Source organism: Cebus imitator, unplaced genomic scaffold (assembly GCF_001604975.1).
Source record: "Cebus imitator isolate Cc_AM_T3 unplaced genomic scaffold, Cebus_imitator-1.0 Scaffold6, whole genome shotgun sequence".
Classification (NCBI taxonomy): Eukaryota; Metazoa; Chordata; class Mammalia; order Primates; family Cebidae; genus Cebus; species Cebus imitator.
In genome coordinates, this window is record NW_016107321.1 from 8,479,873 (window position 1) to 8,495,628 (window position 15,756).

Consider the following 15,756-nt stretch of genomic DNA (forward strand, 5'->3'; position numbering starts at 1 on the left):
CCAAAGAAGTCTTTAAACCTCTGATTTCAGGACATTTCTATAGGCTCAAGTTTTGATATAGAAAAGAGAAATAAAACTAAAGTAAGGCAAGGTTATTTTTTTTTCTCATTTAAAGGAATGTTGAGATTTATATCTTCACCTTGGGCTCTTTAAATCTCATCACATATATCCACATACACCTGTCAAGTGCCAACCTATTTTTTTGTGTAAAGTGTAACCATGCCATAATGAAATTGATTTCAAGTTACCAGGACATATACACATATATGTATTTATATATCTTTCAAATGCCAGTTGTCAGATTCTGTAAGTAGAGTTACTGTACTCAGGCAATTGAGAATAGAGAAGCAAAAATCTTCCAGCATTGACACATTTAAAAAATATGTATTTTTTTAAGATGGAGTCTCACTCTGTCACCCAGGTTGGGCTCAAGTGATCCTCCTGTCTCAGCCTACAGGCACATGCCACTGTGCCTGGCTAATTTAATTTAATTTTTTTTTTTATAAAGATGGAATCTCACTTTGTTGTACAGGCTGGGCACACATTTTAAAATTCAATCATTTTGTTCTTAAAATATGTCTACTCTAATTTATATAAATGTTTAAAGAATGCCTATTATGTATAAAATCTTGGGTACTGAAGAGAGCATTGAATTAGGCAACATCTGGTATAAAAATAATTGCCTTTAATACAATGGGATAAGAGCTCTTTTTTAATTTTTTGAAATGGAGTCTTGCTCTTGTACCCCAGGCTGGAGTACAGTGGCACTGGACCTCAGCTCACTGCAACCTCTGCCTCCCAGGATCAAGCAGTACTTCTGCCTCAGCCTCCCGAATAGCTGGGATTACAGGTGCCCACCACCATGCCCAGCTAACTTTGTACTTTTAGTAGAGATGGAGTTTCACCATGTTGGTCTCAAACTCCTCAGGTGATCTGCTTGCCTCGGCCTCCCAAAGTGCTGGAATTAGAGGCGTGAGCCATGGTGCCCAGCCAAGAACTCTTATGGTGGTACACAATGATAGAATAGTTTCATAAAAAGAGGGACAGATGACTTCTGCTCTGGGGCCCTGGCAAAGGATGGTAACTGTGTGAGAAAAGCTTTCTCAGAAGTGGGGATCTCTGAGCAGATAATGAGTGTGGGTGGGACCAAAGTGCAGGGCAAGGGTGAAGTCTCCTAGGCTCAGTGCAGCGTGCTTGGCAGGCTGTCATTTGACTGGAGCTTGCATGCTTGAAGATGATTGGCTGGAGGTATGATGGGCAGTTCATGGTGAGGAGGGGGGTTGCTTTCCTCTGGAGGATGATCCAGAGCTTTAACTCTAGCTGACTCTAGGCAATTGTAGGCCAAAGAAGGGTTTTAAGCAGATCGGTGACATAATCATGTTTTTGTTTCATAATGATGCCTCTGATAGGAGTGTTGAAGGTAGACTAAAAAAGGTATGTTTGCAGACAAGGCTTTGATTAGGAGCTTCTGATCAAACCCCACAGAAAGTGAAGAGAAGACAGGTGTGAGGCGTATTAGGAGAGGGGCATTATATACAAACTAGTTGAATGGGAGATGGGGATGAGGGAGAGAAAGTTTCTTGGAATGGCAGTGCCACATGTGCCAGGAGAGAGAACGCGGGAGGAGAAGCTGTGTTTGAGTGCGCAGTAACACATTCAGCTTCGTTCCAGCTGAGGTTGAGATGCTGTTGGGCCGTCTAGGAGGGGAAGTCTTCTAAGCAGTGTTGGCACTGTACAATTCACAGGAACACGGAGGTGAATAACACACAAGCTCCTGCAAAGAATTCACAGTTCAGTAGAAGAGTTGTCCACATTCTAGAACTACCCAAGCCAAAGCTAACCCTGAGTTGTGACAGGCGACATTCCCAAGGCTGTTCCATTCCTCTTTCAGCCCCCAGCTCCTCTGCGGTGCTTCCAGTGCCTGAAATCCAGGCTCCAACCCTGGCCAACCTTATCTTTTTGGATCACATATTGAATTGTATAATTCCTCAGCTAAAGACCCTTTGATGGCTCTCAATTGCTTCTGGGATGAATCCCAAACTCCTGTGCCTGTCATTTTTGGGTCCTTAAGGCTCATATTCTACACTCCTCTTCAAAACCAACAGATAGAGCCAGTCCACCCAAAAGGCTGGCGTTGTGCCTGTGCAGTCTTGAAGCTTCTGCCTTTTGTGTTTTCTGGACTTGTACCAACATTTCTGGCTGCCATGTGGGGACAGTTGTACCCGTTCATCCTCAGCCTTGACTTTTCCTGTCCCTGAAATAATGCCTCCATAATAGGAGGATATATGATGAGGTGGATGGATTGTGAGGCGTGATCAATAGTTGGAAGACCTAGGATCTTTATCCCAGGTCCGGGGCTAGGATCTTTGAGTGCTGGCTCTCAGCTTTTCAAATCACACGGTACATGGTTAATTACTTAATTTCTTTAGATTCAATTTATTCATCTGTAGAATGGAGTTAAAGATGCTCTTGCAGTTTTCACTGGATGATGGGGAAATTGCGAGTGATAAATAGATGTAAAGTAACTGGTAAATGAAGTGCTTTATAAATGTGTTTTATGTGGACATTTCACTGTAGGCATTCAAATGTCTATTTCTAAATAAGACAAAATGTACAAATAATGACATCTTGCAATTACAAATCTTTTTTTCTTTCTGAGAAATTTTTGATGAATATATACTGCAAATAGGATGGTGCTCTATATTACCAATCTAAACTGATCGCATACTTAGTACATGGTGCCCTGTAGGTACTGAGAATTTATCATTTATGTTCCCCTTTGGAGATCATGTGTATTCATATGTCACAACTGACGAGGCTACAAATGATGTTCTCTTATGTTTCACAGAAATCCAACTTTATCTCAAATTCCATAACTAACTTTTACCTAGGTTTAGTGCACAAGGGATAATAGATAATCCTTTGTACTCTGGCTGGACAGACCTCAAATATTTATAATCTGTTATTCTTCTCTCCACATTAATAAAATGACACTTGGAAGCTCCCTCAGCGAAGACCCTGCAGCTGGCACGACAGTGACGGGCAGCCCCGTTGGCAGTTGCATTAAATGTTGTATCTGTTTATCCATGCATCCGCAAAAGCAAACGCAGAGAAAGCGGGCGGGGGGAGAACAGAAAATGGGACTACTTCACAGATAAACATCTGAATGTGTCATATGAAACAGAAGTCCTAATTGGCCCTAGACAGCTGTCAAAAATATTCCCTTTTCCTCTGATTTGACCAGGACTTCTGCTTCGGAAATAATTGTTTCTTTTTTCTTTTCTTTTTTTCTGCACCAGCAACTACGTAAAATGTTTGCATATCCCTAGTTTTTAAAAGTCATGCTTTCATCCCTCATTCTACCTCCTAAGCTGCTGACTTTTAGCCTCAAACAACTTAGCAACCTTACTAGCAATACTTATGTTGCTAATATCATTGCTGAAATTTGTGGAACATTCCATGTGCCAGGTTTTGTGCAAAGTGCTTTATTTACATGATCACATTAATTCATCACAGCATAGGTCTATGAGATTTATTTAGCAGGAAAATAGTGGCAGGCTGAATTATAGTAATGGGTAGGGACTAGGAAACCCCTCCTGTTCTTGGAGAGGTAAAATAATTTGCCCAAGGGCATGCACCTATTTGGAAGCAGGGCAGAGTCTAAAACCCAGAACTTTCTAATTCTGAAACGTGGGCACCTAATCATTGAACCACACTACTTTTGAGGCTTTGTTTCTTGGTTACATTTATCTTAGCAAAACTATAGCCGTTCTTCAAAGAATGATACATTAGTTCATAGCACAGTTTTCTTCTGTCTTTTTATATCCTTTTCGTTGCTTAATTAAGTCTCAGCTTACACCTCTCTGAAAGCAGAGTGTCTCAACTAGAGGACTTCAAGTGCATCACCAGGGGTCGTGAGACAGTGATCCCCTCCACCTTTGGGGGCCCCCAGGTCTGTTCCGGGGGTCTAGTGGCTGTGGCTACCACTGGCTGGCAGCAGCCTCATGCATTTACCCTGTGATGTATGTCCATTTCATTCTCTATGGGTGATGTGAAAAAGTCAGGGGTCTGCCAGAGGCCATGGTAAGCCTCTGTGTGCCGTGAAGCCCTTCTGGAGCTCTGGCTTCTCATTCCCACAGCATTCTGTTCTTTCTCATTGAATCCTGCTCTTAAAGGATCATTGTCCACATCCACTGATTATTTTTAGAGTCTGAGTTTTGACTTCCTTCAGAATAAAACGTCCTGAGGGCAGTACAAGGTGCATGAGAATTGCTTGCCGATAGACGAGCATTTTAAACATGCAAACAAGCTTCTGCCCTGTATGACCTGTTATTATCCTGTGACTAGGTTTCTAAGTCAGAGTGAAATGGAACAGTGAAGTAATTATCTGCACAATTTAGCAGGAAAATAGTGGCAGGCCGAATTTTCCAGACAATGTGATGCTGCATCCCCTATTGCTTAGATGAGAGGATCTGAACTGTGTTTGCACACCTGGTCCTATATATTAGGATTCCAACTTATTTATTCAGCCTGTCAGCCCTTTAAGAGAGGACTCTGCTTGTTTATCCAGAGAACCTATCTAAATGCACCTCTCCAGCCTGGTCTGTAATAGTCTAGTAATGTACACAGTACAATCATGCATTGCATAGTCTGCAATTCTCTCTGACCACCCTTCTGGAGAACCAGGTAACCATTTATAAATATGTGTGTGTCAGACGCTTAAAAACTGCTTATATACGGGGAGTATTGCAAAATGCCACGAGGTGCACTGCACATGGCCTAGATAAGATGTTTGCTTTACGGAGCCATCTCTGGTGCAACAGGAGTTGCCTAATTAAAGCACCAGAGCCCATTCCACTGATAGCGGCAAAGGATACAACAGTGAAGCTTCTCTTTCTCCCCAAAGGCATGTTATTTTGTGCTGGAGACTCTTCATAGGTGGAAAAGCACAAAGAGAGACAGCACAGCATTTGGGCTCTTCCATTAGAGCAGACGTTGCGGGGTGTAAGAGTAGGGTGAAGGCAGGGAGATGACTTATTCCCATTTCTAAGTAACACATAAAACTGACCTTGCTCCTTGTCGCAGTCGTGAGAGCCACACACATTTCCCTTTCTGTCCAGTTATGCACTTGAGTATTTCCTCCTTGATTTCTCTGATCAGTGTGTGATAGTTGGTATAAGCCAAACAGATCCTTAGAGCACTTAATAAATCCAGAAGAGGCATATAGGGGAGTCCTTATAAATATATAATAGCCATCTCTGGATAACACTTAGACACTTTAACTCCCTGAAAGTGATGTTATTCTGAGGGTCTCCAATTGTAACATCATGAAAGGAGCCACACGGATGATGTGGAAATGGAAGGCAGATAATGCATTTAACATGGCTTTTTCGGACCACTCTTTCATCAACTATTGATTTGATTGCAAAAGCCTTTAGTTAGTGCAGGAATTCTACTGGTAATAATTAAATTTTCAAGAGATGTGCTCATAGGAGAAATGAGGGGAGGAGGGGAGGGAGGGGCTGTGTGTGGAGTGGGCTCCACGAATATTAATGACTCTGTTAGAGTTACATAAAATTAACAGAAATTAGATCTATGGTTATCGAAGAGCCTCCTTTATATTGAGAGGAACCATTTAAGTATAACGATTGGGGATTATGGTTCAGTGGAGCCTTTTAACCATTCATTTGCCTGCCTAACTGACCGCTGGACGGGATGCGATAAATTCAGGATATTGTAAAATGACTCCTGCTTCCTTTCATTTGGAATTGCTTTACCTAGTTTTCATTGTAACTTCATAGTATGGGCTAGTGTTGGCGTTTATTCTTTGCTAAGTGACGTTCACAGCAACGAACAGTCCTTGCAAAGTGATTATTTTGACCTCTTTGTCTTGGTTTCTGTCTAAAAGACTCCCCCAATTTCCATAGAATCTAACTGGGTGTAGTTTTAACATTTCCTTCCTACACAGGGCCTACGATTGCTATAAAAGGTTACCACGATCTGAACATGCATTATCTCAAAGTAGAGGTGGGTGAATGTTCTGACTGAAAACAGCCACATTTAAGACAATGGAGTGTGCAGCTCCTGCAATCCACCGATTTTTTTTCTTCCTATAGAAATATTTTGTATGCTAATGTGCTTCTGACGGTGAGACTTGACTTTTTACTGCAAACTCCAGCATTGGTTACCGAGTATGTTAGCTCAGGTTTCATGCGAAAAGATATTCTTTGTTGAGTAATGGGGTGAGAAGTGAGAAGAAGAATGCAGTCTGACTGCTTATGATGAAGGCTTGATGAGAAAGAGTTAAAACCCAGCCTATTGTCTGAGGCATGCTTAGTGTTAGGAAACTGGGGCATATAGATTAATTCACTAGGGGCCAACTGTTTGATTTCTCTCCCTGCTGCTTGGCACTGGAATGCAATTGTAGCTGCATTTGTAGCAGAAGGTTGGATTATATTCTCTTTTGCAGGAATTAAACCCCATAGAATAATTTATGTACAGCCAAGTGAAATTAAGCCAAAACATTTAAAGAGAAGTTGGTGGAGTTTTCTCAAGGCAGACGCCATTGGTTTCAATGTCAGCGTGGTGTTTGTTCTGTGTGCCATCCATGGGGTGGCCTGAGTCCTTTGGGAGAGAAGTGTGTGCAGAAAATTCTATGGCCATGGTGCTTTGGGTACTCCCATTTGTTTTTCTTTCTGATATAACCCAGGAAAGCTTCGCTTCTATAGAGAATAGACGTATTCACAGGCTCCGAGGAATCACCACAACCAGACAGTCACAATGCTTCATTGGGATGTGAGCCCATATAAAAGAATATACCACCCATTAGCCTGAGACTTGATGTGCACTTAAACAGGGTAAATAATTAAGGTAGTAGAGGAAACCTAGGTTCTTACATAAATATTAAAGGCACTGCTTTAACTGCCTGTTGTGGCAAAATGTCCACCACATATCAGATATGAGATGGCCTATGCTAAACGGATACAGAAAGGCAAAGGATGATTTTTGTTTTAAGTCCGTGCAAGGAAAAGTGACAAGAGGATGAACCGAAGGTGAATTGCAGGATGCTGTCTTTCTTCAGCACCCACTCACAGCATGCGATGCTATTGAAGCCGGAAATGGTCTCTGGGGTAGTTGGGTATCAGCAGCACTCACTGCCAGCGACAAAAAGACACCTAGCTCTCTTTTTGGGGGCTGAGGGCCCCAGCTTCTAGATCCACAGGTCAGCTTTACGTCCTGTTGCCTTGGAGCTTGATGAGGCAGGTGGCATGCTGAACCTGCAGCTGGGGTTGGGACTGTCGCCAGTTTTAGCAAGTAGTGGCGTTACCGTTCTTATTTTAAAATACAAATTTTTGGAGAATTATTTTGTTTGAATGGCTTAGGTAAGAATAATAATGAAATATACTTTGTGGATGATTTAGAACACTGTTTTGCTAAAGACGAGAATATGAACATATGTATTGTAAGTCAGTTGTGTTATAATGCTTCTTTTGAAACCTGAATTTGTTCCAGCATGACTGATAAGTTAGGGCTCAATTTGAACACAATGTGAATTTCGTGTTGGCTTCTGTTCAGTTTTGTCAGTGAGAAACACTAGGTGAATCCAGAACACTGCACCCACTGCACCAAGCCTTGTAGGGAACACAAAGCGCACACACTTTAAATATCTGCCAGCTACTCAAGTTCGCCAAATGTGTGATGCCACGGCTGTGCACACTCATGCACGTGGTGAGTGGTGTCCTGACTTCCTTCCTATGCAAATAACCTTTCTTCTGTCACTTCACAACTCTCAATCAGCAGCCTGTGATGCCCACTTCTGCAAGCAATCTTCAGGTCTTCTCAAGGTAAAATGCCATATTTACTGTAGTATATATGATTTCTTAACTGTTTAACATACGCTCTACCGTTTGGCTTTAGATTCATATTTCTTAACTGTTAAACACGTTACTGACAAAGTTTTTCAGTGTTATGTCCCTAACCTCGTTTTCTGTATAAGCCCTGAGGTTTTTGTTGTGTGATTTTGTGTATGCAGTGATATTTAGGAATCCATACGTTGCATTATAGCAGAGCTGACTAAGTACAGTTACCATTATTTAGCAAAAACTGGGATATTTCTCCCTCGCTTCCTCTCTCTCCCTCTCCTTTAAAAATGTTTTCTGGATTCAAGAGACTCTAATGAGTCATTGGGAGATGAATCCATAGAAAAAGAGTCAAGAACCTCTAATGAACCCAGAAAACATTTTTAAAGGAGAGGGAGAGAGAAGAAGGGAATGAGAAATTATCTATCTATCTATCTATCTATCTATCTATTATTAATAGAGAATATTATAATAATTATTAGAAAAGTATTAATAGAGAACATTAATAGAGAATACTTATTGTTATATTTATGAATATATTATCTCATTAATTTTATTAATAGATAATACAATAAGGGAATTATTAATAGAGAAAATATATTATTTATATTATAATTTATTAATAGAGAATAATATGTTCTGTAATGTTATATTCTCTAATATAATATTATATTCTCTAATATAACAATATTGTTATTCTTTATTATTCTTAATAGAGAATGATATTCACCATTATTTGTATATTTAACTTTGTAAAATCAGATCTCTTCATATTGCATAATCTCAAAAAATGTTTGTTGAAATTTTGTTTATTCATTGGCTAAATAGAATTAGCCAATTAGTAATTAGGGATGCTGAGATTCCTGTCTCAGCTATCTATTCAAGCTCACCACTCTCATATCCATGAATTTTCCAGACCTTATTTGCAGAAATAAAGTTCTGTGAGACAGCAACATTTCTAAGGATTGGGATTAATAATAATACATACAAGCAAGATTTTAATGAAAATGGCATTTAGGGATCAATTCACTTTCTTTCTCCTTGATTTGCAAATGTGATTGGTCACTGTGTAATCTAGGAGTTGTATTGTTCTAGCCTGGTTCCCCCATGCCAACCTCATGCTCACCTTGGAGTTAGCTGCATTTGAGGTCTGGTCATATTTGCAGCATTGCAGATCAGGTGGATGTGAACAATTTAAGGAATTATGTGTTGAACTGCATTGTACACATTACTAACAGATGGCATTCTCTACTGGTTTTCAATTCTTTTATAACTCCCTCCTTCTTTGAGAAGAAGGAAAAGAAACAGCAATCAGTATGAAAATTCAAAATACTTTTTTTTTCTATTATGGAAAACATAGGTTACAGTTTCCTTCACAGGAAGAAAGAAGCATTTTTAGTCAGATATTTTCATTGTTGGTATTCTGAAATTTATATATGATGACTTTCTTCTTTCTCTGAGGTCACACCAGGAAGAATTTAGGGCACTGCTGGAGCAGATAAAACTGTTCTCCTGGATGGAAGAGTTTCTTAGAGTAGATATCTTCAAAACTTTGCATTCGCTGTCAGTGGATTTTGAAACATTCAAAAATATTTGTATACAATTTTATTTTTATTTATTTTATTTTTTTTCCCATTTATTTTATTGCATTTTAGGTTTTGGGGTACATGTGAAGAACATGCAAGATTGTTGCATAGGTACACACGTGGCGGTGTGATTTTGCTGCCTTCCTCCCCATCACCTACATCTGGCATCTCTCCCCTTGCTATCTCTCCCCAGCTCCCCACCCCCCACCATCCCTCCCCTATTTCCCCCCAACTGACCCCAGTGTGTACTTAGAAAAACTCAGTCAAAAACTGAAAATTTAAAAAACTTTTTGAGCAATTTTTTCCTTATTTTTTTATTTTTATGATTTTCTCCTTCTCTGCTATTGTAATATTTTCACATAGTTCCTATGCTGATTCATTTTTACTGTTGCTCACAGCTATTTGTAAGAAGTTGTTAACGTGGAGAGGCCAGAATAATGGCTGTCAGGAATTTTTCTTTTTCCATAGGGTAGCGTGTAAAAGACAGTTCTTTTACTCTTTACTTCTCACTTAACATAATTTGGCAAGCGTAGGTCTGTTTATAATCTGTCTTTCTCCTTCACTATATCTCAATGACAGACTGCTTCCTGCAAATATGGCTTGTGTCATTATTTGTTTTGACTCAGCTATTCTGCACCTGACTGAACAAAACTGGAAGAGTATATTGCCCAGTGGGAAGGTAATGGGCTGCTAGTGAAAAAGAGGGATGGGTTTGAGAGGGCACTAGCAAATGTCTATAATATTATACTAAAAGAACTTGGAACAAAGTATATTAAATTCTAAGATAATTCTCCAAACTAACAATAAATATTTTCCTTTTCTCTCCTTCCTTCCTTCTTTCCTTCCTTCCGTCCTTTTTTCCTTCCTTCCTTGTTTCTCTTTCTCTTTTTCCTCACTCTGTAGCCAAAGCTGGAGTGCAGTGGTGCAATCTAGGCTCACTGCAACCTCTGCCTCTGGGGCTTAAGCGATTCTTACGCCTCGGTATCCCAAGTAGCTGGGACTACTGGCGGGTGCCACCACGCCCAGATAATTTTTTGTATTTTAATGGAGACGGGGTTTCACCATGTTGCCCAGAGTGGTCTCGAACTCCTGAGCTCAGGTGATTTGCCTTCCTCAGCCTCCTGAAGTGCTGGGATTACAGGTGTGAGCCACCGTGCCTGGCCTTAATCAGTATTTTCTACTCTTCCAATACTGAGACTTCATCAGAATGGCCACTCCATAGAAAAGGGACTGACATTTCCAGAAACTCCCTTTTCCCTCCCTTATCTCCTAACCTATGGAAAAGGACTGATTTTGTGGTAAAGTGAACATCAGACAATAAAAAGAGTGCAGATAAAGGGAAATCAAAGGAGATCGCAAAATCTGTAAATTAATCCCAGTGTTTTAATAAATGAAGAATGAGCTGTCTTGTGTCTTCATCAGGATAAATATGAGAACAACAGGCATAACCAGTGAATTTGGAAATGGAAACATTACAGGCCATTTTAATGACTCTGGCATTTCTTTAGCCTTGTATAGTCTTCAGTGATCCCATTACTCCCTGATCTTTATTTCTTAATGTGTGTACCTTGGATTTTAGTGCCAAATGTTTCCCTTTTAAAAATAGAACACATTACTAAATGTCTCCTCTTGGTTCATATGATAAACAGGTAATAAAGTAGTATAAGACATTTCAAAAATACAGTCCTAAATATCTACTGTTAAAAAATATGAACCTGGAGAAAAGTTGGTAGTAATAATCTCTGATGTTAGGGACAGCGCAACAGTAGGCAGTCGATGTTCAGAAACCTCAAATTTCCGCAGCCAGGCTTGTTAAGTTGCTCGTTTTCTGGGTTCTTCTTTCTCTCTCTGACTGATAGAGGGAAAGACCAGCAGATAAAATCATTTTGCAATACAGAAGCAATCACGCCAACTTCGCGGCAGATAATAGCGCTCTTTAAGTCTGCAGGTGGGATACTTTACTGACTGTAAACTCCTAGAGCCTGTGCACAAATATTGGCAGGCAGGTGACCAACTAACAGTTGGAAAAGGTAGGCAAATAGATGAAGTTGAATGAGAGCCTGAAAAAACAAAACAAAACAAAAAATATTCTCATTGTTGCAGCCGTGTAAGTGGAGAATATTTTCCTTATTCCGTTGCTTTCACCCACAGGGCGACATTCAGTAATTCTTCCGTCCGTGATTGCTCCTGGCCACACCTTTGGTCTGTACCAGTGGTTTTCAATCCTGGCTGCATGTTAGCATCACCTGGGAGGTTTTGAAAGCTACTTATGCATGGTCGGTACCTCGGGCGATTCCAATTCATTTGGTCTGGGGTAGAGCCAAGGACTTGTAATTTTTAAAGCCACCCTGGTAATTCTAATATGTAGTCAGTGTTGAGAAGCATTGGTCCTATAAATTCTTTGCAGTGTAGCAGTTATTGGGTCTGGAGGAGTGACTCTTGGGCTGCATATTAGAATCAACTGTGGAGTTTTGAAAAATGCCAGTATCCAGGGCACACCCCTGGCCAATTAAATCAGAACCTCTGGAGTTGGGATCCAGGGATCATTAGTTTAAAGAACTCTGTAGAGGATTCAGATGTGCAGCCAATGTTAAGCTCCACTGATGTAGAACGATGTGGGGGTCCAGGCAGGGGGACAGCCCAGGTGTGAGAAATACCTAGCGAGGAAGGCATGTGCTCTCCATGTGGACTCCAGGAGGAGGGGCACCGTCACAGAGGAAAAGAAAAATCCCAGCACCTAAGAAAACATGAAGAATTCAACTGACTCCCTAGTCTGCAGGTTAAGGAGTTGGAAGTTTTACAAAGTTAAGAGGGTACCTGACATCCGTGGGGGGAAAGGGGAGGGACAGGGCGGGGGTGTGGGCATCAGGAGACAGAAGCATCAGGCATGATTTCCATGGCGCGGTAACATCAGACGGAGAGAGGAATGATGGAGGCTCTGAATCTGGAGGTTTCTTGTGGTGGGCCTTGGCCTCTCCCACTCTCATCTCTTCACCTTCTCCCACCTCCAGAGGGTCTCTGGCTACCCAAAGTCCAGAGTGATGATCCTCGTCACAACTCGCCCCAGCCAGTCCTCCCAGGTACCCAAATCAAAGCAAAAGTAATCATGGTCAATTAATGTTCATTAAAGAGTAAGTGCTCATTACACCCTCAGCAAAGTAGATTTCAAATGTCTCTGTGTTGACATAGTAATTTCTTGCAAGTGTGTTGGCATTGCAGGTTCCTGGCTACCTGTCTCAGGTCCTGATTCAGTTGTTCTGCAGGGGCACGCGTGCTGGAATCTGTGTCTTCCAATAGACACCCCTGGCAGCTCCCAAGGGCTTAGTTCTGACCGCAGGCATGTGGGGAAAGTGTTGCATTAACTGTGAGTTGTTAGCCTTTAGTGGAAAATGACTGATTACCCAGCAGATGGTCTGTTCTTCCCTGACACAACAGTAATCTCCCATCTTCAATATCTAGCTGTTTCTATAGGAATCAGGGTTTGGCCCTTATCTATTCTGTATTTCTATGACATTTGCAGTTGTCATACATGTAAGCCATGCCTGACATAACGGTGGAGTTGGTACTTGTCCTCAGCCCTCCAATTCCTTTATATTGGAACCCCTCCTCCAAAGTGTGCTTGGAAAAACTGTACAAAAATTTCAGTAAAGTTTTTGTAAAGCACAAAGAGGGCAACGATAATGTAATTTCTGTTTGGTAGGATGCTCCTGGCCGTAGTTGGCAGATGCCTCACAGGAACCACTCCCTCTCTATTTCAGAGACCCCCCTCCAGCTGTCGCTGGATCTGGCTTTTATTAGGGATATCACTGACCCCTTATTTGTGGCACTCAAAGGTGTTTAGGGTGAGAGTGTGGCCTGGGGCCATCTTTGGTGTGTGCTCTTAGCACCCTTCCATCCATGCTTACAGGATCCCCTATGTATCATGTCAAACATGTCTCATGGGGGCAGAATGTGGCTTTCTTCATCATCCTGGTTCATGGGCTTCAGTAAAGTCAGAAAGTGGTGAAATAATGCACAATACCCCATTCTGTATCTGGGGGTTGGGTTTTCCTTAGCATGAGTGGGGCTGAGGTGACTGAAACTTCTCCAAAATGGAAATAATTTTTATGGTTGAGTAGATTTATATGTGGATCATCAATCAGAACTACCAGTTTGGGGTTCCTTGATGCTGGCTTGGCGTTATAGCACAGGAATTTTAAGTTCATGTCTCATCTCAACAACCCAGTCATCTAGGAATTATTTCTAGTTTACTTAAGAGAAAACAGAAGTGCAATGAGAATAAGTAACTTATCCAAGGTCATATAGACCATAAGCAGTAAAGATGTGATTTGCCCATATCTACCTGGCCATAAAGCCCATTTTCTCTTCTGTTACACCACCCCATATCCCTAAGTAAATGGAAATAGTGGAAATCAAGGTGTAGGCAGCAGAAGTATCTGTGTTCTTATCCTGCTAATGCCACTATCAAGATGTAAGACACGGGCCAGTCCTTCAATTTCTCTTAAGAGGACTCAGCGTCTGAAAGGTTCATCTTTCTTCAGTCTGAGAGCTCCTCCTCTTTATTTCCTTTTATTTTTAACTTCATATGCACTTGCTTTGGAAGAAAGGATTCTCCAACTAAAATAATGTTCAAAAACTATAGGACTAGATTTCTAAGATGGGTCTCCCGAGTCCTTCCTACCACCATGATTTGAAGGTTATAAATGTCAGAATTGGCTCTGAGGCTCCTGATAAAGAAATACAGATGCTCTCTCCATGATTCTGGAAGGGGACCCTCCTCTTTTATGCCCGTCGTAACAGACGGGAGAGGAAAATTCCTGGGTCATTCTGCTTGGGTGTGGCAGTATCAGGCAACACTTTTGTGTGTCAGTAGAAGATGACAGAAGGAGATGTTTCTCGTGTGGAAATGGACTCACAACAAGACAGTAATACAGAATCCAGTGGAATTCCCTTTAGTTGAGTACATAGGCGATTCAGGAATATAATATATCCCATTTTATTCATACTTTCCCCCCTTTTGAGTCCTGATACTTACAATACAGTCTTCAGACCAGCCTCACAAACATTTCCAGGAAGCCATTAAACATGCAGAATCCTGGGTGTACACTAGGTCTGTGGAGTCAAAGTGTTCATATTAAAAAGCTTCCCGCGCAATTTGTATGCGTATTAAAGTCTGAGTTATCCTGCATCTGAGTAATGCTGGAAAACAGTGATGTGGGATCAGAAGGCTGTGACAGAGCAAGAGTGGTAGATTTGTCTTAAATACTAGACTGTCCGAAAACCAAGTGAAAATGCATTGTAAAGCTTAGCAAGAATGAGAACAGATCATGCCTTGCAGTGAAATTCCCCCTTCCCTCCTCTACTTCCCATTGTCCATAGTCCCAATTCATAGGCAGATACTTGTTGGGATGCCCAACTTGGTTGTCGTCATATAGAACTCTGTGTTAGGACAAAAGGAGCAGACCAATGAGGATGCAAAGAAATTTGGGACTGGTTGGGAGAGGGGGACAAGGAATCACCCTGGCTGTCAGTCACTTCTCAGTGTTTGAACAATAAACCTGGGTAGGAAGGCTCTTTATTAGCTAGAAATAGATGGCATGGGGCTGCTGGGCTGAACTTTCGTGACGACAGAAGGACCTCAGTGCCTGCAGCTGAGCAGGACTCCAGATGGCAGGAACTGGCACTAGTGTATGGTGAATACTAGTCAAGGGCTTAGGTTGTTGTTTTAGTAAGAATAAGTCATAATAGTGGCCATAACAGATACCATACCAAGTTGGGACTTTTCAAGGAGATTGAGTATATAGATGATAAGAGGAAAGAAAGAAGGGAGGAAGGGAGAGAGGAAGGGGGAAAAGAAAGTTTCAATAACCTTGTTGGAACAACTCACTTCCAGGAAGAATCCTGTTGTTGGATCTGGCTGGCTCAGTCTTGCTTCCTTGTTTTGCTTCCTGGTTGTCAAGTGTGGCTTTGGTCATGCGATTGCTGTCTACTTGTCTGTCTATCCCTTCCTCTGGTCCTCCCCAGTCTAGTCTGCTTGCTCTCATAAGAAGCACCAGATGGGGCCAGGCGCGGTGGCTCATGCCTATAATCCCAGCACTTTGGAAGGCCATGGCAGATGGATCACATGAGGTCAGGAGTTCAAGACCAGCCTGGCCATCAAGGTGAAACCCCATCTCTACTAAAAATACAAAAATTAGCTGGGCGTGGTTGTGCATACCTGTAGTCCCAGCTACTCAGGAGGCTGAGGCAGGAGAATCAATTGAACCAAGGAGACAGAGGTTGCAGTAAGCTGAGATCGTGCCACTGCACTC

At 41.5% G+C, this 15,756-nt stretch overlaps 1 long non-coding RNA gene across 2 annotated transcripts in view; it reads left to right on the forward strand.

The window, feature by feature from the left end:
- The window catches only part of LOC119472676, a 516,691-nt gene that overhangs the window by 36,924 nt on the left and 464,011 nt on the right, over positions 1–15,756 (forward strand). The window contains exon 1 of one of the 2 annotated variants that reach the window (XR_005201842.1): positions 7,111–7,844. The exons of the other annotated variant lie outside the window; for it this stretch is intronic. This is a non-coding gene — a long non-coding RNA (uncharacterized LOC119472676). Of the gene's footprint in view, positions 1–7,110; positions 7,845–15,756 lie in introns of those variants that run through there. 2 annotated transcript variants of the gene reach the window in all.